At 43.5% G+C, this 25,246-nt stretch overlaps 1 protein-coding gene across 4 annotated transcripts in view; it reads right to left on the reverse strand.

Moving 5' to 3' along the window:
* The window catches only part of LOC126092597 (UDP-GalNAc:beta-1,3-N-acetylgalactosaminyltransferase 2-like), a 145,471-nt gene that overhangs the window by 70,245 nt on the left and 49,980 nt on the right, over nt 1-25,246 (reverse strand). The gene's annotated exons all lie outside the window — the stretch shown is intronic.

Raw genomic sequence — 25,246 nt, forward strand, 5'->3', positions numbered from 1 at the left:
CCTTCAAAGGAGAAGTAATTATGTGTCAGGATATACCTGGTCATGACAACTAGGAAAGAGGTGGTTAGTTTGGAATCTGTTGGGTCTTGTGAGAGGTAGTGTACAATAATGATAAGGCCATGAGCATTAGGAATGTTAGAGTAAAGGGAGGCGGCATCAATAGCGAGGAGCAGGGCACTGTGTGGTTAAGGGACAGGAGCTGTAGACAGTCGGTGGAGGAAATAATTGGCATCCTTTATGTAGGAGGGTAGGTTGCAGGTAATAGGCTGGAGGTGTTGGTCTACAAGAAGAGAGATTCTCTTAGAGGGGGCACAGTAACCAGCCACAATGGGGTGTCCTGAATGGTCGGGTTTATAGAATTTAAGAAGCACGTAGAAGGTAGAAGTGCGGGGAACGGTAGGGGTGAGGAGAGAGATGGACTCCAGGGAGAGGTTCTGCGATGGGCCTAAGGATTTGAATAGAGGCTGGAGACCATGCTGGATTTCTGGAATGGCGTCACTGTGGCAGAGTTTGTGGATGGATGAATCTGACAGCTGGCGGAGTCCTTCTGTCGGGTAAACCTTGCGGTTCAATACAACAGTGGTGGAGCCTTTGTCAACAGGTGGGATTATAAGGCCTGGTTCTGTTTTCAAGTGGCGAATTGCAGATCTTTCTGTGGATATAAGATTGGTTTGCATGTTGAGGGATTTGGGGACTGATGGTGAGGCAAAGTTTGAGGGTAAGAAATACTGGAAGTTTAACAGGGGATGATTTGGGGACAGTGGGCGTGGATCAAGGTTGGATGGAGGAGTGGACTGAGTCAGTCAGTCACCTACACAATATCCTTGTCCATCCCTACATAGTCCTTGCTCCCAACCCCCTTGCCTCATGGGTCATATCCCAGTAATGGATCTAGATACAACATCTGCCCATGCACCCTCCCACCACCACCTACTTCAGTCCTGTCACAAATAATCACCTATCCTATCAAAGGCAGGGCTACCTGTGAAACCAGTCATGTGATCTACAAGCTAAGCTGCAACCACTGGGCTGCATTCTACTCTCTGCATGAATGGATACCGATAAACTTTTGCCAAGAAACAACTGGACCACCTGTTGCTGAGCACGCCACCCAACATGACGTCTTTCATTTCAATGACTGCTTCACAGCCTGTGCTATCTGGATCCTTTCCACCAACACCAGCTTTTCTAAATTACACAGGTAGGAACTCTCCCTGCAATATATTCTATGTTCCCATAACCCTCCTGGTCTCAACCTTCGTTAGTCATTGTCCTTACCTATCTAGCCTCTTGCCCTATTCCCATTCCAGCACTACACAGCCCTCTATTCCACTAATGCACCCAGTCTTTTTACTTCTCTCCTTTTTCACTGACCCACCCTCTATCCCCCACCCTCCGCCTAACCTGCCGACTGTACCTAGCTGCCCCACTCTTCACCTCATCCCTGCACGCTCCCAGCAGCATTTTATCCCTCCCCTACCTTACTATCCCTCCCCCTCCCTGCCCCCATCTCCTCCTTACCACCACCCAGTTGCCTCTCCCATAATGCCTTGCTGCTTACAGACTGGTTCCAGCTGCCAGAGATTGTGGTCTTGTGCATGTGAGTTGCAAGTGTGTGTGTGTGTGTGTGTGTGTGTGTGTGTGTATGTTGTCTAATTCTGACAAATGCCTGGTCAGCCGAAAGCTAATTGTGTTTTTTTGTCTTGCCTTTCTACAACTCGGCATATTCCGCCATATGGTATCTAGCAACTATCCTTTTCATTATATTGTTACATTCCATCCTGGATTTTCAATTGTTTGATATGCCTTCTAGTATTACAGTTGATTCTAAAATATTTCTGTTTGCTGATGAGACTAGCTTGGCAGTAAAGGATGTCGTGTGCAACATTTGCACGGTTTCAAATACTGTGGTTCAAGACACAAGTTCATGGCTTGTGGAAAACAAACTTAAACTAAATCACAGTAAGACTAACTTTTTACAGTTTCTAACACACATTTCAACAAAACCTGACATTCTAATTGCACAGAATGGGCGTAAAATTAGTGAGACTGAGTAGTTAAAATTTCTAGGTGTTCAGATAGACAATAAACTGTCATGGAAAACCCCTGTTCAAAATATTGTTCAAAGACTTAATGCTGCCATTTTTATTATTAGAACAGTACCTAAAGTAAGCAATAGACACACACAAACAGTAATATACTTTGCTTATTTTTATTCACTTATGATGTATGGTACTATATTCCAGGTAGCTCTTCCCATTCTCAAAGAGTGTTTTGGATCAGAAATGGGTGGTTCAGGCAGTAAGTGGTATAAGTTCGCAAACCTCTTGTCAATAACTATTCATTAGTCTGGGTATTCTGACATTGGCCTCTCAATACATACTCTTTAATTTCATTTCTTGTTAACAATATCAGCTCATTCCCAAGAAGTAGCAGCTTTCACTCAGTTAATACCAGGCAGAAATCCAATATGCATTTGGATCGCACCTCCATGACACTTGTGTTGAAAGGTGTGCAGCATTCTGTTGCTTCCATTTTACATAAGCTATTAGAAGAATTTAAAAATCTTAGCACTAATCCACATGCTTTCAAATTTAAAGTGAGGAGTTTCCTCATTGATCACTCCTTCTATTCTGTCAAGGAGTTCCTTGGAAAATTAAGTTAATTCCTATATTACATTTTTGACTGTGTTTATGTAAACTTCTAGCTTGCATCTTTTTAGTATTCATAAATATTTTATTCGATCTGTTATTACTTTTCTGTTGTAATTTCATGTACTGACACATTCCATGACCATGGAAAGTTGCTCCTCAGTTTGGTCCTGTGGAACTAGACATGTAAAGTAAAGTAAATCTGTGTCCATCATACACAAACTGTTCAGGATCATCTCACACTGAGACTACTGCAAGAGAACATATACATGCTGTTGTCTACAAGAAGGTTGAAACACCAGAGGACTATAGTGAAATGCAGGAAGAAATAGGAAGGATCAGTGGTTGATGTAGGCGCTGGCAGTTGACCCTACACGAAACATGTTGTGTGTAAATAGACGAAATAATCTGTTACTGCCTGAACTGGTGAAAATCACTGGCAACAGCAGCACCCATAAAATACCTATGAGTAATCATCCAGATCGACCAAAAATGGAACAGGAAAAACAGATGCCAGGATGAAATTCATTGGAAAAATCTTAAGGAAGCGTAATTCATCCATGAAAGAAGTGGCTTACAAAACAGTTGCTTGACTCATTCTTGAATACTGTTCATCAGACTGGGACCCTTACCAAGTAGAGTTAACAAAAGAGATAGGAAGACCCAATGAGTGTATTTCATCATGGGACTGCATTAGTCCAGCAGTGATCAATGTAAAAATTAGACGCCATAACATTTGGTTGTTTGTTGTTGTGGTCTTCAGCCCAGTGACTGGTTTGATGCAGCTCTCAATGCTACTCTATCCTGTGCAAGTTTCTTCATCTCCAAGTAATTACTGCAACCTACAGCCTTCTGAACTTGCTTCACGTATTCATCTCTTCATCTCCCTCTACGATTTTTACCCTCCATACTTCCCTCCAATACAAAATTGCCGGTCCCTTGATGCCTCAGAACATATCCTACCAACCAATCCCTTCTTCTAGTCAAGTTATGTCACAAATTCCTCTTTTCCCCAATTCTATTCGGTACCTCCTCATTAGTTACATGATCTACCCATCTAATCTTCAGCATTCTTCTGTAGCGCCACATTTCGGAAGCTTCAATTCTCTTCTTGTGTAAACTATTTATCATCCACGTTTCTCTTCCATACATGGCCACACTCCATACAAATACAGGATGTCCCACTCAAACCTTCCTGATTTCAAAGACCCAGGGAAAGAAACCACAGTAGATACGACAGTGGATAATGCACCACATTGTAGATCTTCTCAAAGAATTTATTTATTTATCATCAATACATTTATACATGTGAACCATTTGTAGCACGAAGAATATTGTGTCTATGATCAAGTTCTTGCAAAGTTCTTTGTAACATTTCCTCTGTTATTCTTGCAATCACATTAGTGATATGATGTCGCAATGTTGTCCACTTTGGTCACAAACAAGCAGTCCTTCACAAATCCCAACACGAAGAAATCAAGCAGTGTAATATCGGGTGAACATGGTGGCCAGGCAATGGGTCCTCTGCATCTGATCCAATGATTAGGAAATTTCCTATCCAGGAACTTGTGAACAGACGTTGACCAATGTGGCGGAGCTCCATCATGTTGAAAAATGATGTTGGGTTGCAAGTCTTGTACCTGAGGGTACACAAACTGCTCTAACATGTCCAGATACACTGACCCATTTACTATTCATTCTGCAAAAAAGAATGGTCCAACAATCCTGTTGTGCATTGGCCCGCACCAGACGTTTAGTTTAGGGCACCCACGAACATGTTAAATGACAACATGTGAATTTTGCAAATCGCAAATCCAAACATTATGCTTATTAAACCTTCCTGATAGATGAAAGGTTGCCTCATCCGAGAATAAACATCTTTCCAGGAAGCTGGCATCCAAATCAACACACTGCATCACATCTACAGCAAATTGTTGTCAGCCTGGTTTGTCATTTGGCGTCAGATGTTGCAGAATTTTTACTTTGTAAGCGCACATACAATGACACTGATAAACTACATTATGCAATGTTGATTGAGGTACATCAAGTTGCCTAGATGCTTGATGAATTGACTTATGTGGGCTTCTGAGAAACATTTGACTGATGTCCTCCACTGTCTCTTCTGAAACTCTGTAAAGTGCACCGCCAGGATATTTCAGTGCACTTCCTGTTGCCAGAAACTTCCTATACCATTCCTTAATTGTTTTCACATCATGTGGATCACATTCATAAACATGATAATAATTTTTTTCACAGTAATTGGCAATTTTGTTTCTGCAAACCACACTACTACTTACGCGTGCTGCTGCGTAGTCGCCATTTTCACTTCATGCGAGCATGCTGCACTCTGGCGACGATACTTGATACGTCAGATGCGGGAATATAAAGTCTTAGAGTTGCTCTACAATGTGGTGCATTTTTCATTGTAGTATCTACTGTGGTTTTTCTCTCCTGGGTCCTTGAAATCAGGGAGGTTTGAGTGGGACACCATGTACTTTCAGAAAAGACTTCCTGGAATTTAAATCTACACTTGATGTTCATACATTTCTCTTCTTCAGAAATGCTTTCCTTGCCATAGCCAGTCTACACATTATATCCTCTGTACTTTGACCATCATCAGTTGTTTTGCTACCCAAATAGCAAAACTCATCTACCACTCTAAGTGTCTCATTTCCTACTCTAATTCCCTCAGAGTCACCTGATTTAATTCGACTACAATCCATTATCTTGGTTTTGCTTTTGTTGATGTTCATCTTGTATCCTCCTTTAAAGACACTCTCCATTCCATTCAACTGTTCTTCCAGGTCGTTTGCTGTCCCTGACAGAATTACAATGTTGTCAGCAAACTTCAAAGTTTTTATTTCTTCTCCATTGATTTTAATTCCTGCATTTAGTATAAAGTTGTATTCCCCCCCCCCCCCTTCAGGTGGTAGACATGAAAGAATTCATATTCTGGTGGGAGCCATTTGGGTACTATTGAGCATAAATTTTTACGACATCACATATTTTGTCTTACTACATAATATACTGCGTGGTTAATTTTACAGAAGATACTGAAATATCTCGAAAACTATGCATTGGGTCATTGTAATTTAGTCAAGAAAGTGTTACACTCACAGTGGTGGAAAAAATGATGTGAAAAATGCCCTTCCCCATTACGAGTAGAGTTGTGGTAACCTACTTTAAAATCTTAAATTACACCTTTTACTTCTGCTGCAGATTCAAATTCCCCAGGAAAATTATGCAGAATTGCATGAAATGTATTTATAGTTGTGAATATGAACAACCATCAGCTGTATAAGGGAATGACAACAATGACAATTTGCGCTGGACTGAGACTTGAGCCCAGATTTTCCACTTTACATATGAGCAGTTGCCTTAGCCACTTTCACTATCCGTTCACAGTCGTCGTTCCTGCGTTACAACCTGTTCTGGTATGCAAAAAATGGTTCAAATGGCTCTAAGCACTATGGGACTTAACATCTGAGGTCATCAGCCCCTGGACTTAGAACTACTTAAACCTAACCAACCTAAGGACATCACACACATCCATGCCCGAGGCAGGATTCGAACCTGCGACCGTAGCAGCAGCGCGATTCCGGACTGAAGCGCCTAGAACCGCTCGGCCACAGCAGTCGGCTTCTAGTACGCATATAATGTAATTCTTGAATGGGAGATGACATTTTAATTTAAAGTTGCTGCCCGGTATTGGTAGATAAATATGATACTGCAGTGGCCGTTTTGTTAAGAAGAATAATGCAATGTTCTTTCAGACACGCATGCATGTCCAAAGGAACACTGCATTGTTATTCTTAACAATACAGGCACTTTAATATCATATATACAACTGATTCATGACTTATGCTACTTTTTACATGTGTGTGTTCCCAATATGTTTTTATGCAAAGCATGGCCAAAACCAGTCAGAGGTTTACCTACGGTAGACACAACTGTCCTTTGTACTTTAGTCACTACTGATACTCCTAATATCGATGAGATTCAGAAAACATTTGAGAAAATCAGAGATAATCCCACTGTGGGCTATGGGTAGATATGGTTATTTAACCCATAACACTCATCCATCTCTTCCTAAGATCACATTGGAGACTGGATGCTAGAAATGCATTGCTTAAAACATATGCTTCCATAGTTTTTTGAAGCCGGCTACTGGAACTATGCAAGGTATACACCAATTCATGTACTAAAAATGGAAAAGGCACATTGCAGAAAATATGACTTACATCCACAACAGGAAAGCAAAAGGGGGTCTTGTAGGTATGACACTGCCTCCTGATCAAATAGCTGGAGGGGCACTTTCACAGCACATATCTAATGAAGTATCCATGTCAATGGACCTAATGTTTGAAACATAGAGAGTAACAGTAGCCTCTTCTCATAGAGAGATAGAAAATCGCACACAAATGTTAGATGGCCATGACACCAAGAAAATACAATCTCTCACAACACTTGCATTTTCTGTTAATTGACCAAGACACTACAGTTAACATTGTCACTGACCAGATAGCTGGTAGAAGAGCAAATATTTACGATGTTCTAGCTATTGGTGATAGAATGGCCACTGCTTTACAAAATAAATTACTTATTTGCTTTTATGACATTACCCATGAAGAAGTAACTACCATGGCTAAAAATTAAAAAAAAAAAAATAAAATAAAATAAAAATAAAAAAAAAATTTACAGCTGGAAAAAGAAAATACTTATGATTCAGGAAAGATATATACTCCCTTATTAGTTAACTCCCATAAAGGAAGATGAATTTGTTAGATGTTCTTAAATATGAAATGTCTGCAGTTCTGTTGTCATTATTTGATGAATAGAATAATATGCAAAAAGGAAACAAAAGCAGTTCTGCTAAAGAAACTTGCTGTCACTACTTCAGTTACTAATTCTACTGGTGCTCAGCTCATGGATGGCAAGGCTTTGATGTATTATATGAAATGGGCAATTGGTTCTAATGCACCCCCCCCTCCCCCCACTATATCATGATAAATGCTTACGAGACATATATTGTTTTTGATGATTATGAGATTCAGTCTCGAACAAGAAAGTCACCTATCTGCTGGTGCTGTTAAACAATTACTCCTGACATTGATAAGAGCACTTCCTACCCAAGATATTATTTTAAGGGCATCCAAAATAAGGAACAGCTAATCGATTTGCTATGCATCATCAAATATTGAGGTAATCAAGTACATTATGTGAATAAGCCACACGCACAACACATGGTTTTCCAAAGTGGTAACAAGAACATCTAAATTTTTGTGGAAAATGACTCAGACATACCCTTAACTGGAATGAGTTCTGCACGCCCTCCTTAATTGGTAGAATTAGTAGCAGGTAGGTATATGACATGCGGGTGAAGTCACTGCAATTGCAAACCTTATAACTGATCTCACACAATATATTGTAAATGTGCATCATCAAAGATGTGTGAATATTTTCAGTCACCTGAAGTATCATGGACTGGATCAGCAGTGATAAAAGTGATGCTGAAGATAATATTGACAATTTGACATGTGACACACTCGAGGAAATGATTAATTATTTTTTCTGTATTCTTTGGAACATTTCAAAAATGTGAATAAAATTGCACCATAAAAAAGTCGCTCAAATATACCAGAGTGGTACCCATAAAATTAGCTTCTCTGAGTATCTCTACTTCATATAAAAAGTGTTATACCAAATGCATGCATAAATGAACAATGTGCACTTCCACAGCTGGCCCAGAGAGTCTGCCTCACTTGGCACAGGTGGTGCAGCAAGTGCTGTGCCCTGTGCAAACAGATGTATATTAACTGGTGCACCAGTCCCTCAGCCGCTCTAATGTTTGTGGGACTATGGAATACTCTGCTGTTACTCTGTGCGGTAATGTAAACCCTGATTTCGAGGTTTGTAATTATTATTATATCATTCAGTGTCTGTATTTTCCTTTATACAGAAGTGAATTAACAGTTGGTTGATGGGAATTCTAATATTGTGTTTTTGCAACCTTACAATATTTTTGGTGATGAGTGCAGTATTCTACTAAGTGTGTTTTCCTCGTGGTTCACTATGGCCAATATGTAGGTAGAAAACATTCTTCAATCTTTTGTTGAACAGTAGCAAGCTCTCACCAACCAGCAGCAGGCTCTCTCCACACCACTAAACAATTTGGTAGCTTCACTGATGTGCCAGGGTTCACCGCCATTGATGCAACCTCCATCGTTTCCTCTATGTGATGATACTGTTAAAGACTGGGGACCCATATGAAAAATACCTTCAGCAACATTTCCAAGCTTTTGTGTCTCCAACCCCAATGTGCGTAAGGCATTCTTTCTGTCATGGATTTCTCCTTGTATTTATCACCTTTTGTGCCAGCTAGTCCCCCTGCAGGAACCTGCCAGTCTCTCTTTTGATGAAATCTGTCAGTTGCTCTCTGATTATCATTGCAAATGTACTCACATTATTTCTGCTCATGTTGAGTTCTATAATTGTCAAAAACAGCCACAACAGTCATACAGAACATGGGCAGTGGCACTTCACTGGCTTAGCCATCATTGCCATTTTGTTACTGAAGCTCACTGTGCCTCATTAGCTGATTCAGTGGTTCGTGATGTGATAACACGCTTGGCCCTTGATAGAGAAGTTCACATACGTGCTTTACAGTGTGAGAATCCCTCTCTCACAGACATTTTGAGCACAGCTCAGTCTTTTGACATATCTAGGGGAGCAGGAAATAAGATAGAAGCTTCATGTGAAGTAGCCTCTGATACTTCTCCACCTCAGCCACTGTCAGTTAGCTCACGGGGGAAAGATGACGTTGGGACCATGCAATCGTGGTATTCGTGGCACAAGGGGCAGGGATGTGCCTAACAGCATTCATGAGTGCACCAAGTGTGCAGAGCACTGGGCAATGTGAAAAAAAAGAGAGGGACAAATTGCTTCTGCTTGGAACTCCCAGTCTCATTCGTCAGACACAGACATGGATGTGGACAGTATTTCCCAGGATGTGAACAGTATTTCCCAAGTGATGGCAGTACCAAAGAAACTTTATATTGAAGTATATATGTCAAAAATGCAAGTAGACACAGGTGTGGCAGTGACTTAGTTAAATTCTCACGCATATGTGGATCTCGAATCATCAGTGTCATCCCATGTCTCTCATAGGTTGGTGAGTTACAACAAATACCCATATTCAGATAGTTTTCAATTCCCATAGTCTATAAAGCATTTGTTCAGTCTTTGATCTTTCTAGTGGTAGATGATGCTAACACTGAAAACTTATTTGGGTTAGACATCTGCAAAATTTTTGGATTTTCTATTTCTGTCAACGAGCATCTGGTATCGGATGAAGTTCCTTTCCAACAGTTGAATGCATTTTGCTTGTAATTTTCCTTACAGTTATCAGAAGTTTAGGGTGTACTGCCAGTTTCAAGGCTCACATCACAATGAAACCCTCCTATTTTCTTTGTGTCGTCCAACACCAATTGCTTTACAGGAGCAAGTCACTGCAGACTCAGCCAACTTATGTCCTTGGATGCGGTCGCATCTGTCTCCTCTAGTGAATGGTCTACTCCGTTGGCAAATGTCGCAAAACCTAACAGCAACCTTCAGCTATGTGGTGATTTTAAAAAGTCTGTCCACTCAACTCACAGTCTATTATTGATATGTATCCCTTACCCCATCAATATGAACCCTTAGCTCAGCTTTCTGGGAGGCCAATATTTTTCCAAAATAGACTTGTCTGAAGCCTACTTACAATTGCCTCTAGATGATGATTCCAAACAGGTCCTCATAGTAAATATCTCCTTCAGGTTATTGTGTCTGCCGTTCGGTGTAGCTAGTGCCCCTGCTATTTCCCAATGATTTTTGGAGCAACTCATGGGCTCTGTACAGGGGTGCATCTACCTCTACATTGATACTCTGCAAACCACTGCAACGTGCATGGCAGAGGGTACATCCCATAGTACCAGTTATTAGGGTTAATTCCCGTTCCATTCACATATGGAGTGTGGGAATACTGATAGTTTAAATGTCTCTGTGCATGCTGTAATTATTCTAATATTATCATTGTGATCCGCATGTGAGTGATATTTAGGGGATTTTAGCATACTTCTAGATCCATAATTTAAAGTTGGTTCTTGAAACTGTGTTAGTAGACTTTCTCAGGACAATTTATGTCTCTCTTCAAGAGTCTGTCAATTCAGTTTCTTCAGAATCACTGCTAAACTCTTCCAGGAGTCAAACATATCTGTGAGCATTCGTGCTGCCCTTCTCTATATATTCTCAATATTCTGTGTTAGACGTGTTTGATATAGGTCCCACAAACTTAAGCAATATTCTAAAATGCATTGCATGAGTGATTTGAGAATAATATCTTTTGTAGACTGATTGCTCTTCCCCTGGACTCTACCAACAACAAAACAAAATCTACCACCTGCTTTACCCACAACTGAGCCTATATGATCATCCCATTTCATATCCCTACAAAGTGTTACACCCAGGTATTTTTATGAGTTGGGTGATTCCTTTGGTATTATAGTCATTGTGTAGTAAAGTTTTTTGTTGTGTGCACACTTTTACATTTTTGAACATTTAAAGCAATTTGCCAAGCTTTGCACCACTTTGAAATCTTATCAAGATCTGACTGAATATTTATGCAATACCTTTCTGACTATACTTTATTACAGATAATTACATTGTCTACAAAATGTTTCTGTTTGCTATAAATATCATCCGCAAGGTCATTAATGTACAACATGAACAGCCAGGGTCCCAACACACACACACACACACACACACACACACACACACACACACACACACACAAACACACATCTGAAGTTACTTACACATCTGACAATGACTCTCCACCCGAGATAACATGCTGTGTCCCCCCCTACCAAAAAGTCCTCAACCTAGTCACAAGTTTCACTTGATACTTCATATGATTGAACTTTTGACAATACTGTAAGTGTAAGTGTGGTACTGCTTCACATGCTTTACAGAAATCAAGAAATAATGCATCCATCTGACTATCTTGACCCAAAGCTTTCAGTATGTCAAGTGAGAAAAATGCAAGTTGGGTTTCACACGACCGATGTTTTCAGAACCCATGCTGGTTAGCATGGAGGAGGTCATTCAGTCCAACATTCCTCATCACGTTTGAGCTCAGAATATGTTCTAAGATTATACAACAAACCAATGTCAAAGATATTGGACAGTAGTTTTATGGATCATCTCTGACTCCCTTCTTGTAGATGGGTATTACCTGTTCTTTCTTCCAACTACTGGACATGATTTTTTGTCTGACGTATCCACAATAGATTATTGTTAGAAAAAGGGCTAACTCAGCCGCAAATTCAACATAGAATCTGATAGGTATTCCATCGGGCCCTGGAGCTTTGTTCGGTTTTAATGATTTTAGCTGTTTGTCAACACCACTGACACTAATACTGATTTCACTGATAGTTTATCACGCCCGCCACTAACAAAGCTGTAATTTTCCCAATTGATTACTGGAAGTTTAAAGTCTCCACCAATAATTACAGTATGATTGGGGAGCTTACATACAAGCAAACTGAGTTTCTGGTTACATCAAGAGATGAGAGTGGTTGGTGATAGAAGGATTCAATTACAGTTTTATGACCACTCCTGACACTGAGTCCTGTCCAAACAATATCACATGAAGCTTCAGTTTCCATATCGGTCGATTTAGTTTCTTATCTACTGTGATGAATACACCACCTCCATTTCCCATTAGCCTATCCTTTTGATATACACTTAATTTTCCCTTGAAAATCTCAATGCTATCAATTTCATGTTTCAACCAGCTTTCTGTACCTATATTATGTGAGCTTCACTGCTTCTCAGGAGCACTTTGAATTCTGGCACTTTGTTGCCAATGCTTCAATAGTTAACACTGTCATCTGTGGGAGACATTTCTTTCAGTCTTACAGTGATACTTCTGGATTCCTACAGCTGTTGTTATCTAGGTTAGATGGAGAGTCATGTAATCTAAAAAAACCCTTGTGCGCCCCCCACACCCAGTCAGCTACCTGGGTAGCAGCCTCTGATGGGTAGTACACTCCTTTTTTGACCCATTAGAGGCACTCTACAGGTCTCAAGCCTATAGTGTGAGTCCAGGAAGTTGCAGCTTAGCTTGACACAAAACTTCTGAAGTCTCTGGTTCAGTCTTTCCACTTGACAATGGGCTGTGATCGTTCTAAGGGCATGCTGCAAACTGTGAGCTTCACTGAAACTCTGAGCGCAAGACTGGTCTTCTCAATTTTCTCTACCAGTCACTGGAATGATCCAAGTATGACCTCGTGTCGTGCCAAGGTGACAGACATCAATTTTCAATGTGTGCCACAATCTGCTTGCATCCTGTTCCCACAATGGCTGCTGCAATAGCCTCTTCGACCTGTTGAATGATGCCCCCATGCATACACACTGAGTGCACCTGGCGCCCTTTCCTGTCTCTCGCTGCCATTTCCCTAAGGGGTACCATCATTCGTCACACATTTGAGCTGCCAACCATTAATAGAGCCCTACCCTTTTGCATTTGCCCCTCCTTGACACCGGGCAAAACAGGTTTCCCCAAAACAGATGCAGTGAGTCCCTCTAACTCAGTCTCAGTTTCAGTGAAATACAGCACTTTGAACTTGTTGGTTAGGGGGATTAGTATAACATCCTGAGTCCTCCCTGTTCTCCATCCAAACTTTACAGGATGCCCAGATCAACCATTAAAATACCACTCACAGTCAAGTGGGTGAGAAATGGCAGATCCCATACTTCCTGCAGAAGAGAGAGGATCCAAAGGAGAGGATAGTACTTGCGGTACCTTTGGTACTAGAACCACAGGTACATGACTCTCAGGAGCCCTTCCAACACAATAATTTGCTGCATCTGTCAACGATTTAACAGTAGTCAGGGTGACTTCCAGGTGCTTACGAACATCAATGCATTCATCCCATGTTCAAGAACAGCATTCACAGTGGGGCTGCATTTTGGCTCACACAATGTAATACATAACAGTGAACAAATAACTTTAAACTAAGCCTGCTGACTATCTTTTATATCTGTTGAGCTAAAATATTACTAATTTCCTATAAGAAGAGAAGCAAGTACACAAACCAAGATTTCTACTAAGCCAATGGAAAAACCTGTGGTAAAATTACTCATTTCCTAAAACTTTTTGAGGTTCATTATAGTTATTAACAATCTCGAATATACTACCCAGATGATATTGTAGACTTCACTTATGTAACCTTCGTACCTTGTTCATGGTGCTGTAGGCAGCCAGTTTGAAATCTAACTTGGACAAAATGCAGTGGTTCCCCCCCCCCCCCCCCCCCCCCCCCCCAGCTGTCTATCGTCTGTCTTAGTTTTTAAGTCTCATGTGCTGGCATCAAGCCTTTATGTGAGCATGTCAATGCCATTATGTCTTTGCCACATCCCACCCAAGTCAAGGAGTTGCTGGCCTTTCTCGGAAAGGTTGCATACTACCATAAATTTCTTCCTGATGCAGCCACAGTGGCTCAACCACTTCATGCTCTCTTACGTAAAGATGCTCCTTTCCACTGTTGCCCACCTGCAAGCATGTTTTTACTCTGTTGAAGTCAAAATTGCACTCGGCACCTTGCTTGGTCACCTTCCAACCAGGCCAACATCTTGTTTTGGCCACAGACACCTCTGAGCGTGGCCTTGCAGCTATTCTCACACACAAATAAGTGAACAGTTCTGAATGTCCTATTGCATATGTTTCCGAAACCTCGTATCAGATGCAACAATGCTACTCCCAGATAAAAAAAGAAGCTGTTGCTATTGTGTTTGCACTCAAAAAATTTTGTTTTTCCCTACAGTTCTAAATTTCATTTTATTTCTAATCATAAACCTCTGGTTTCTCTTTGCCATCCTTCTACATCTTTTCCAGAAAAAGCGGCTCATCACTTGAATGAAATGCTGGGCTCTGCTTTCATTGTGCTGTAACTACGAGATTTACTTCTGCTCCACTGCACAACACCCTAATGTGGATGCTCTTTCTCAATTGCCGATTGGCCCCAATCCAGCATTTGATCAGGATCAACCAGTGTGCTTGCATTTAGCCATCGAAGCCCAAAACACTGTGGAAAGCTTTCTCACTATCAGCACTCAGATTTTGACGGCTGCTGCAGGTGACCTTGTCTTACGTCAAGTTGTTCAATTTGTCCACCACGGCTGGCCTCATAAACCACTGGGCTGAGCATTGGATCCTTTGCATAATTATTTTGCTCTCTGCCACTCACCCTCAGTTCTTGATAGTGTGTTACTGACAGCTACTGAAGAGTCCGCACACAGGGTTGTTATCCTGTCTGTGCTGCGGTGGGATGTTACGTGAATTCTCCACCTGGACCATTGGGGTCTTTCTCATGCAAAATTGCTGGCCCACCACCATGAGTTTTGGCCAGGCATTGACAATGAGATCATGCACATTGTGTCAGCCTGCCCACAGTGTGCCACCCATCAAGTGGCACCAAGGACCTCTCTTTGTCTGTGCCATGGAAGCGTATTCATGCTGATTTTGCACGTCCCTGCCTTAACGCCCTTTGGATTGTTGTAGTTGACGCATTCTCAAAATTTCCCTATGTAGTCTGTTACCTGTCCACGTTCACAGCTGCTATAGTCACAGTCCTCTTAAAGATTTTTTCCTTGTAACGCTTACCGTACACACTGGTGATGCACAATGGCCTGCAATTTGTATCTCAGGATTTTGAATATTTTTGTACAAAGACTGGCATTCGGCATTTTCAAAACTCAGATGAAAAAATACGTTACACAGTCTTCCTCTGAGGATACCCTTGATAGGGTCTTGAGCTTCTATAGGTTCGCTTCAGCTGGTGACTGAAGCTTGCTTCGCAGTCGCCAGCCCCATACACTGGTTCACCTGCCCCAGCCGATGCCCATCCTGCTGCCGGTGCCTGCCTTGCAGTGATCCCATCTGGGCTTCATCATCTGGGCCCACGTGTCTGACCAGCACCCTAAGTGGACACCAGTGGTCGTCCATCACTACCAAGACTGCTGCCTCTGTGTCATTGTTCTGGGTGCCACCACCATCGGGTGGGGTAGTTTGCACCATGTTGCCTCCACCTCCCAGCCCCTGTCACTGCCATTGCCACCTTTGCCTTCTCTTCTGCCTCCATAACTGAGTGCCTGCGCGCCCATCAAGGAATCATTTGCACCATTCCACAACACTTGAACGACTCAGACTGTACTCACCGTACACAGCCTTCATCTGTCAATACATTTTATGGCCTCCAACTATTCCACTGCCAAAAATTGAATAACTCATCATTGTTCCTGGTTACTCGCCTGCATGTTTGGTAGTGGATGATAACTTGTGTGACCACCTACTCTTCGACGTGAAACCATACTGGTGCGATGCAACATCAAATGGTGTGCACACGTCAATAACTCTATCAATAGGTGGCGCCACCATACTCGCAGTTACGTGGTGCCACCTTACATGTAAGGCAAAGGTAGATACTGATCATGTTTCATTTGAAAAAAACCTCATAAATAAAATGTGCTATTAGACAGCTTCATGCATATCAGACATGCCACTCTGAATTTTATTTATTTATTCTCAAAATCACATTCATGATGTGAGATTCATGTTCGTGCAAATCTTGAAATCTTTTCTTTACAGTAGTTTTTACATTAAATGTTCTGTAAAGGAATAAACAGGCTATAAATACTATCATAAACATTAACTGTAAGTTGGCTACATTCGCTCGTGTGAAACTCAGCTTGACCTTTTCCCACATGATATACTGCAAAGTATGGATGAAGGGCAACAGGCAGATTCCACATTTCTAGATGTCCAGGAAGCATTTGACACGGTACCCATTGCAGGCTGTTAATGGAGGTATGAGCATATGGAATAAGTTCACAGATATCTGAATGGCTCGAAGACTTCTTAAATAATAGACCCGTATATTGTCCTCAACAGCAAATGTTCATCAGGTAAGTTTGATAGGACTGCTGTTGTTCACTATATACACAGATGGTTTGGTGGACAGGGTGGGCAGCAATCTGTGGTTGTTTGCTAATAATGTCATCGTGTATAATACTGTGTTGAAGTTGAGTGACTGTGGGAAGATACAAGATAACTCGGATAAAATTTCTAATTGGTGTGATGAATGGCAGCTAGCCCTAAATGTGGAAAAATGTAAGTTAATGTGGATGAGAAGGAAGATCAAACCTGTAATGTTCAGATACATCTACATCTATGTGAGTACTCTGCTATTCACAATTAAGTGACTGGCGGAGGGTTCAATGAACCACCTTCAAGCTTTCTCTCTACCGTTCCACTCTCGAATGGTGCACAGGAAAAATGAGCACGTAATTTTTCTGTGCGAGCCCTGATACATTTTATTTTATCGTGATGATCATTTCTCCCAATATGTAGGTGGGTGCCAACAGAATGTTTTCGCAATAGGAGGAGAAAACTGGTGATTGAAATTTCATGATAAGATCCCGTCGCAATGAAAAATGCCTTTGTTTTAATGATTGCCACTGCAATTCATATATCATGTCTGTGGCACTATCTCCCCTATTTCGCAAAAATGCAAAATGAGCCACCATTCTTTGAACTTTTTTGATTTCATCAGTCAGTCCCACCTGATGCAGATCCCACAATACACAGCAATACTCCAGAATAGGATGGATAAGTGTAGTGTAAGCACTCTCTTTAGTAGATCTGTTGCATCTTCTAAGTGTTCTGCCAATGAATCGCAGTCTTTGATTTGCTCTACACATATTATTTATGTGATCATTCCAGTTTAGGTTATTTGTAATTGTAATCCCTAAGTATTTAGTTAAATTTACAGCCTTCAGATTTGTGTCACTTAGCACGTAATTGAAATTCAGCAGATTTCTTTTAGTACTCATGTGAATAACTTCACACTTTTCTTTATTGAGGAGCAATTGTCACTTTTCGCACCACACAGATATCTTATCTAAATCATTTTGCAATCCATTTTGGTCAACTGATGACTTTATAAGAGGGCTACACTGATTGTCTATTATGTCATTAATATAGATCAGGAACAATAGAGGGCCAATAACACTTCCTTGGGGAATGCCGGATATTACTTCTGTTTTACTCAATGGCTTTCCATCTATTACTACTAACTGTGACCTTTCTGACAGGAAATCATGAATCCAGTCGCACAACTGAGGCGATATTCCATAGGTTAGAAGATGCTTGTGAGGAACGGTGTCGAAAGCCTTCTGGAAATCTAAAAATATGGAATCAATTTGACATCCCCTGTCGATAGCACTGATTACCTCATGAATATAAAGAGCTAGTTGTGTTTCACAAGAAAAATGTTTCCTGAATCCGTGCTGACTATGTGTCAATAAATTGTTTTCTTCGAGGAAATGCGTAATGTTCAAACACAGTATATGTTCCAAAACCCTATAGCAAATCAATGTTAGTGATATGGGCCTGCAATTCAGCAGATTACTCCTATTTCCCTTTTTGGGTACTAGTGTGACTTGAGCAATTTTCCAGTCTTTAGGTAGGGAACTCTCTGTGAGCGAGCGGTTGTATATACTTTCTAAATATGGAGCTATTGCTTCAGCATACTCTGAAAGGAACCTGACTGGTATACAATCTGGGCCGGAGGCCTTGTCTTTATTAAGTGATTTAAGCTGCTTTGCTACATCGAGGATATCTACTTCTGTATTTCTCATTTTGGCAGTTGTTCTTGATTGGAATTCAGGAATATTTACTTTGTCTTCTTTGGTGAAGGAGTTTCAGGAAACTGTGTTTAATAACTCTGCTTTAGTGGCACTGTCATCAGTATCTTCATTGTTGTTATCGCGTAGTGAAGGTATTGATTGCGACTTGCCAGTGGTGTGCTTTATATATGACCAGAATCTCTTTGGGTTTTCTTCCAGTTTCTGAGACAGAGTTTTGTTTTGGAAACTATTAAAAGCATCTTGCATTGAAACACGTGCTACATTTCGAACTTCTGCAAAACTTTGCCAATCTTGGGGATTTTGCGTTCTATTAAATTTGGCATGCTTTATTCATTACTTCTGCAACAGCAAACTGACCTGTTTTGCGTACCATGGTGGATCCGTATCATCACTTATTAATTTATGTGGTATATATCTCGCAATTGGCGTCAATACTATCTCTTTGAAATCATTCCACATCTTTTCTACACTTACGTGATCAGATCAGAAGGAGTGGAGACTGTCTCTTAAAAAGGTGCTAAGAGCATTTTTATCAGCTTTTTTTAAATAGATGTACTTTGCGTTTCTTTTTGATGGTTGTGGATGTTATGATATTCAGCCAAGCAGCAGCTGCCTTGTGGTCTCTAATCCCTGTATCTGTCATGATACTCCCTATTCGTCCAGGATTATTTGTTGCTAAGAGGACAAGTATGTTTTCACAACCATTTACGTTTTGAGCGGGCTCATGAACTAAATGTTAAAAAAAAATTTCTGAGAAAGCATTCAGTACAATTTTGGATGACGTTTTATGCCTGCTGCCTGCTTTAAACATATAATTTTTCCAGCATATTGAGACTCAAGTTTTCTTTGAACTGTTCACAGCAACTATATCTTCTGAGTTGGGGGGGGGGGGTGTCAGTAAAATAATCCAATTAATAGTTTAGTCCAATTTGAGGTATAACTTTCACCCATACTATTTTACAGGAACTATCTAATTCAATTTCACTACAAGGTAAACTACTTCCGACAGCAGTAAATACTCCACCACCAACTGTATTTAGTCTATCCTTCCTGAACACTGTTAGGTCATTTGAAAAAATCTCAGCTGAACTTATTTACGGCTTTACGTACCTGTAACTATTTGAGCTTCAGTGCTTTGTATTAAGGCCTGGAGCTCTGATTCTTTCCCAACACAGCTATGACAATTTACAACTACAATTCTGATCATTTCTACAACTACCTTACTGTGTTTTACCTGCCCCCTTTTAGACAGACGGCCTTTCTGTGGTTTCCTGAGACACTCTAACATAAAAAACTGCCCAGTCCCTTCCACACAGCCCCCACTACCCGTGTAGCCACTTCCTGTGTGTATTGGACTCCTGACCTATTAAGCAGAACCCAAAACCCACCACTTGATGGTGCAAGTCAAGGAATTTGCAGCCTACACGATCACAGAACTGCCTGAGCCTCTGATTCAGACCCTCCACTTGGCTCTGCACCAAAGGACCACAGTCAGTTCTGTTGACGATGCTGCAGATGGTGAGCTCTGCCTTAATCTCCCAAGCGAGACTGGCTGTCTTTACCATTTCCGACAGCCGCCCGAATCCAGAGAGAATCTCCTGTGATCCAAAGTGACACATGTCATTGGTACTGACATGGACCACCACCTACAGTTTTTTTTTTTTTTTTTGTGGTTTTAGGGCGCTCAACTTCAATGGTCATTAGCGCCCTGACTACTCTAAGAATGCACCGCGAGGCACAAGTGGACAACAACAACTAAAAGGGAAAACACGATAAAAGACAGACTGACAGGCAGAGGATTAAAAAACAGCATCATCAAATGTCCTGAGAGAGGTTTGTCAAATTGATAAAACGAAGAACACGAGCAACTGCTCGTGGGTCATCCGCTAAAATGGCATCGAAAGTACTTGGCAGGTTAAGATCTAGACACAGTGTGTTAAAATATGGACAGGACATTAAAATGTGTCGAGCCGTCAGCAAGTGCCCACATGGGCAGAACGGCGCTGGCGCAGCCGTCAGCAGATGGCGATGGCTGAACCGGCAGTGTCCAATTCTTAACCGGGCCAAAACTACCTCCTCCCGCCGAGAAGGGCGTGAGGAGGACGTCCAAGCCACGGGAAGAGGTTTTAAGGCCCGAAGCTTGTTGTCTGTAAGTGCAGCCCAATCGGCATGCCACAGCGACACAATGCGCCGACAAATGACCCTGCTAAAATCGGACGAAGGGACACAACAAGAAGCTGTCCGAGGCTGGAGGACCGCAGCCTTGGCCGCGGCATCTGCAGCTTCGTTCCCAGGGATACCGACATGGCCAGGAACCCACATAAAGCTAACCGGAGAACCGACGTCCACCAGCTGCTGAAGAGAGCGTTGGATCCGGTGTACAAAAGGGTGAACCGGGTACGGATCACTGAGGCTCTGGATGGCGCTCAGAGAGTCGGAGCAGATGACATAAGCAGAATGTCGGTGGCGGCAGATGTAAAGAACAGCCTGGTAGAGGGCAAAGAGCTCAGCTGTGAAGACCGAACAATGGCCATGGAGCCGGTATTTGAAACTTTGTGCCCCGACAATAAAGGAACACCCGACCCCGTCATTGGTCTTAGAGCCATCTGTATAAATGAAAGTCATGTTGATGAACTTCGAACGAAGTTCCAAAAAACGGGAGTGGTAGACCGAACCGGGGGTAACCTCTTTTGGGAGCGAGCTGAGGTCAAGGTGAACGCGGACCTGAGCCTGGAGCCAAGGTGACGTGTGGCTCTCGCCCACTCGAAAGGTTGCAGGGAGTGAAAAATTAAGGTGTTGAAGGAGGCGACGAAAGCGAACTCCAGGGGGTAGCAGGGCAGAGACATACAACCCGTATTGACGGTCGAGAGAGTCGTCAAAAAAGGAACGATAAGACGGATGGTCGGGCATTGACAGTAGCCGACAGGCATACCGACAAAGCAGTATATCGCGCCAGTAGGTGAGTGGCAATTCGCCAGCGTCAGCATGAAGACTCTCTACGGGACTAGTATAAAATGCTCCGATCGCAAGTCGTAAACCCCGATGTTGTATGGAGTTGAGGCGGCGTAAGATGGATGGCCGTGCAGAGGAGTATACGAAGCTCCCATAATCCAGCTTGGAGCGGACGATCGACCGATATAGACGAAGTAGGACAGTTCGATCCGCTCCCCACGACATACCACTGAGAACACGGAGGACATTTAAAGAATGGGTACAACGGGCGGCCAAGTTTCCTGTCAAATGTAAGGCCTAAAAATTTGGTTGTCTCCACGATTGGGAGAGCAACGGGACCGAGTCGTAAGGACGGTGGGAGAAACTCTTTGTAGAGCCAGAAGTTAATACAGACCGTCTTCTCGGCAGAAAAACGGAAGCCATTGGCGACACTCCAGGAGTAAAGACGGTCAAGAGAACGCTGAAGACAGCGCTCCAGGACACATGTACACTGCGCGCTGCAATAGATGGTAAAATCGTCCACAAAAAGGGAGCCTGATACATCAGCTGGGAGGCAATCCATTATTGGATTGATCGCGATGGCGAAGAGAGCGACGCTCAAAACTGAGCCCTGTGGCACCCCATTCTCCTGGCGAAAGGTGTCGGACAGGACAGAACCCACACGTACCCTGAACTGTCGATCCATTAAAAAGGAACGAATAAAAAGAGGGAGGCGACCGCGAAGGCCCCATGTATGCATGGTGCGGAGAATGCCCGCCCTCCAACAGGTGTCGTAAGCCTTCTCCAAATCAAAGAACACAGCCGTGGTCGGGCGCTTCCGCAAGAAGTTATTCATAATGAAGGTCGACAAGGTAACCAGATGGTCAACAGCAGAGCGGCGCCTACGAAATCCACATTGTACATTGGTAAGTAGGCGTCGAGACTCGAGCAGCCAAACCAATCGAGAGTTAACCATTCGCTCCATCACTTTACAGACACAGCTGGTAAGCGAGATAGGTCGATAACTGGAAGGCAAGTGCTTGTCCTTCCCCGGCTTAGGAATCGGGACAACAATAGACTCGCGCCAGCATGCGGGAACATGTCCCTCAATCCAGATGCGATTGTATGTACGAAGAAGAAAACCTTTACCCGCAGGAGAAAGGTTCTTCAGCATCTGAATATGAATAGAATCAGGCCCTGGAGCGGAGGACCGTGATCGGCCAAGTGCGTTTTCGAGTTCCCGCATGGTGAATGGGGCATTATAACTTTCACAATTCGAGGAGCGGAAGTCAGGTGGCCTAGCCTCCTCTGCCTGTTTGCGGGGGAGGAAGGCAGGGTGGTAATGAGCGGAGCTCGAAACCTCTGCGAAAAAGCGGCCGAAGGCATTGGAGACAGCCTCAGGGGCCACAAGGACGTCATTCGCGACCTTCAAGCCAGAAACTGGGGAGTGGACCTTAGTGCCAGATAGCCGGCGCAGGCTACCCCAGACAACAGAAGGAGTAAAACTGTTGAAGGTGCTTGTGAAAGCAGCCCAGCTGGCTTTCTTGCTTTCTTTAATAATACGACGACACTGAGCACGTAATCGTTTATAATTAATACAATTCGCCACTGTAGGGTGGCGTTTAAAGGTGCGTAAAGCACGTCGACGAGCACGTAAAGCATCTCTACATGCTGCGGTCCACCAGGGGACCGGTACGCGACGTGGAGAAGAAGTAGGGTGAGGGATGGAATATTCAGCAGCAGCGAGAATGACTTCCGTGAGGTGTGCGACCTGACGATCGCAGCTTGTGAAGGTTTGATCCTGAAAGGTCGCCCTGGAAGAGAAGAGCCCCCAGTCTGCCTTGGAGATGGTCCAACTAGAGGAGCACGGAGAGGGAGTATGCTGCAGGAGATGGATAACACACGGGAAGTGGTCGCTCGAATATGTATCAGCAAGTGCATACCACTCAAACCGGCGTGCAAGTTGGGGAGTACATATAGAGAGGTCTAAATGGGAATAGGTGTGAGATGTGTCCGAAAGAAAAGTAGGGGCGCCAGTATTGAGGCAGACAAGATTGAGCTGGTTGAAAAGGTCTGCTAACAAGGAGCCCCTTGGGCAGGATGCTGGAGAGCCCCAAAGGGGATGGTGGGCATTGAAGTCTCCAGTTAACAAAAATGGTGCAGGTAGCTGAGCAATAAGTTGCATCATGTCTGCCCTGGTAACGGCAGATGACGATGGAGTGTAAACGGTACAAAAGGAAAACGTAAAAGTGTGGAGAGTAATGCGGATGGCAACTGCCTGCAGGCCGGTGTGCAACGTGATGGGATCATAGTAAATATCATCCCGGACCAGCAACATAACCCCTCCATGAGCTGGGACACCTACCACAGAGGTGTAGTGTGCCAAGGCAATTTGATCGCATGGGCGTAGCTTCGTTTCCTGGAGGGCTACGACGAGCGGACGGTGCAAGCGGAGCAGCAACTTCAAGTCCTCTCGGTTGGAGCGAAGGCTGCGAATATTCCAGTGAATAAGTGCCATCATAAGAAAAGGAAGATGAAAAAAGGGGTCACCTCGAAGGCCGCTGAGGGCATGGCTTTGAGCGAGCACCACCGCCGCTATCAGTAGGCGGACAGTCATCGTCCATTGGGTACATAGGTTCATCGGCCATCTCGGGAGGATGGCCGGGAGGGGGAGCTTCCTCCGCCGGTGAACGGCCAGATGTACGGCTACCAGCGGTGCGGCCAGGCGAAACGGATGACGGCCTGGGGCGGCAACCGCTGGGTGGCGCAGGAGAAGAAATGCGCCGTGGCGGAGAAGGAGAACTGTGCTTCCTATGAGCCTTTTTGGAAGGACGTTTGGTGGAAGTACCGGTCGAAGGCTGGGAGGTCGAGGAACGTAGGAAGTCTGCACGGGATGGTTCCTTCTTGAAGGCCCGTGCATCTGACTTCGGGGTCTTCGTCTTAGCAGAAGCTGATGAAGGGGCTGGTGTCTGTGGGGTGATGGGAGGAAGAGGAGACGTCGACCGCGCGATCTTAGCACTGGCCGAACGGACGACCGTGGTGCTGAAGGTCAGATCGCATGTCTGGGTTGCCACCTCCCTGGTAGTCCGAGGAGAGGCGAGGACAGTACTGTATTTCCCCACTGGGAGCAGCGCGGGCTTCCTACTAGCCAATAGCTTGCGAGCAGCCGAGGTGGACACTTTCTCTTTGACCCGAATTTCTTGGATACAGCGTTCTTCCTTATAGACAGGACAGTCGCGGGAGGATGTGGCATGGTCACCCTGACAGTTCACACAACGAGGAGAGGGAGGTGGACAGTCACCCTCATGGGCATCCCTGCCACAAGTGACACATTTAGCCGCATTGGAACAAGACTGTTGAGTGTGATTGAAAGGCTGACACTTGTAGCAGCGCGTAGGTGTCGGGACAAAGGGGTGAACAGAAATAACCTCGTAGCCCGCCTTGATGCGCGATGGCAGCTTAACACTATCGAAGGTCAAGAAAAGTGTCCGGGTCGGTACAAGGTCATTGTTGACCTTTTTCATGACCCTATGGACAGCCGTCACGCCCTGCTCAGCGAGGAAAGATTGAATCTCCTCGTCAGTCAATCCGTCGAGGGAGCTAGTATAGACTACACCACGAGACGAATTCAAAGTTCGGTGGGCCTCCACCCGGACAGGGAACGTGTACAGGAGTGTGGCCCGAAGCAGTTTTTGTGCCTGAAAGGCACTCTCAGTTTCTAGTAATAAGGTACCATTACGCAACCTGGTACAAGATTTGACAGATCCGGCTATGGCATCTACGCCCTTCTGGATAATGAAAGGGTTGACAGAGGAAAAATCCTTTCCGTCCTCAGATCGAGAAACGACGAGGAACTGTGGGGCAGGCGGTAGTACTTTTGTCACTGGTGGCTGGTCACGTTTCCGTTTTTGGGCAGA

Source organism: Schistocerca cancellata, chromosome 7, assembly GCF_023864275.1.
Source record: "Schistocerca cancellata isolate TAMUIC-IGC-003103 chromosome 7, iqSchCanc2.1, whole genome shotgun sequence".
NCBI lineage: Eukaryota > Metazoa > Arthropoda > Insecta > Orthoptera > Acrididae > Schistocerca > Schistocerca cancellata.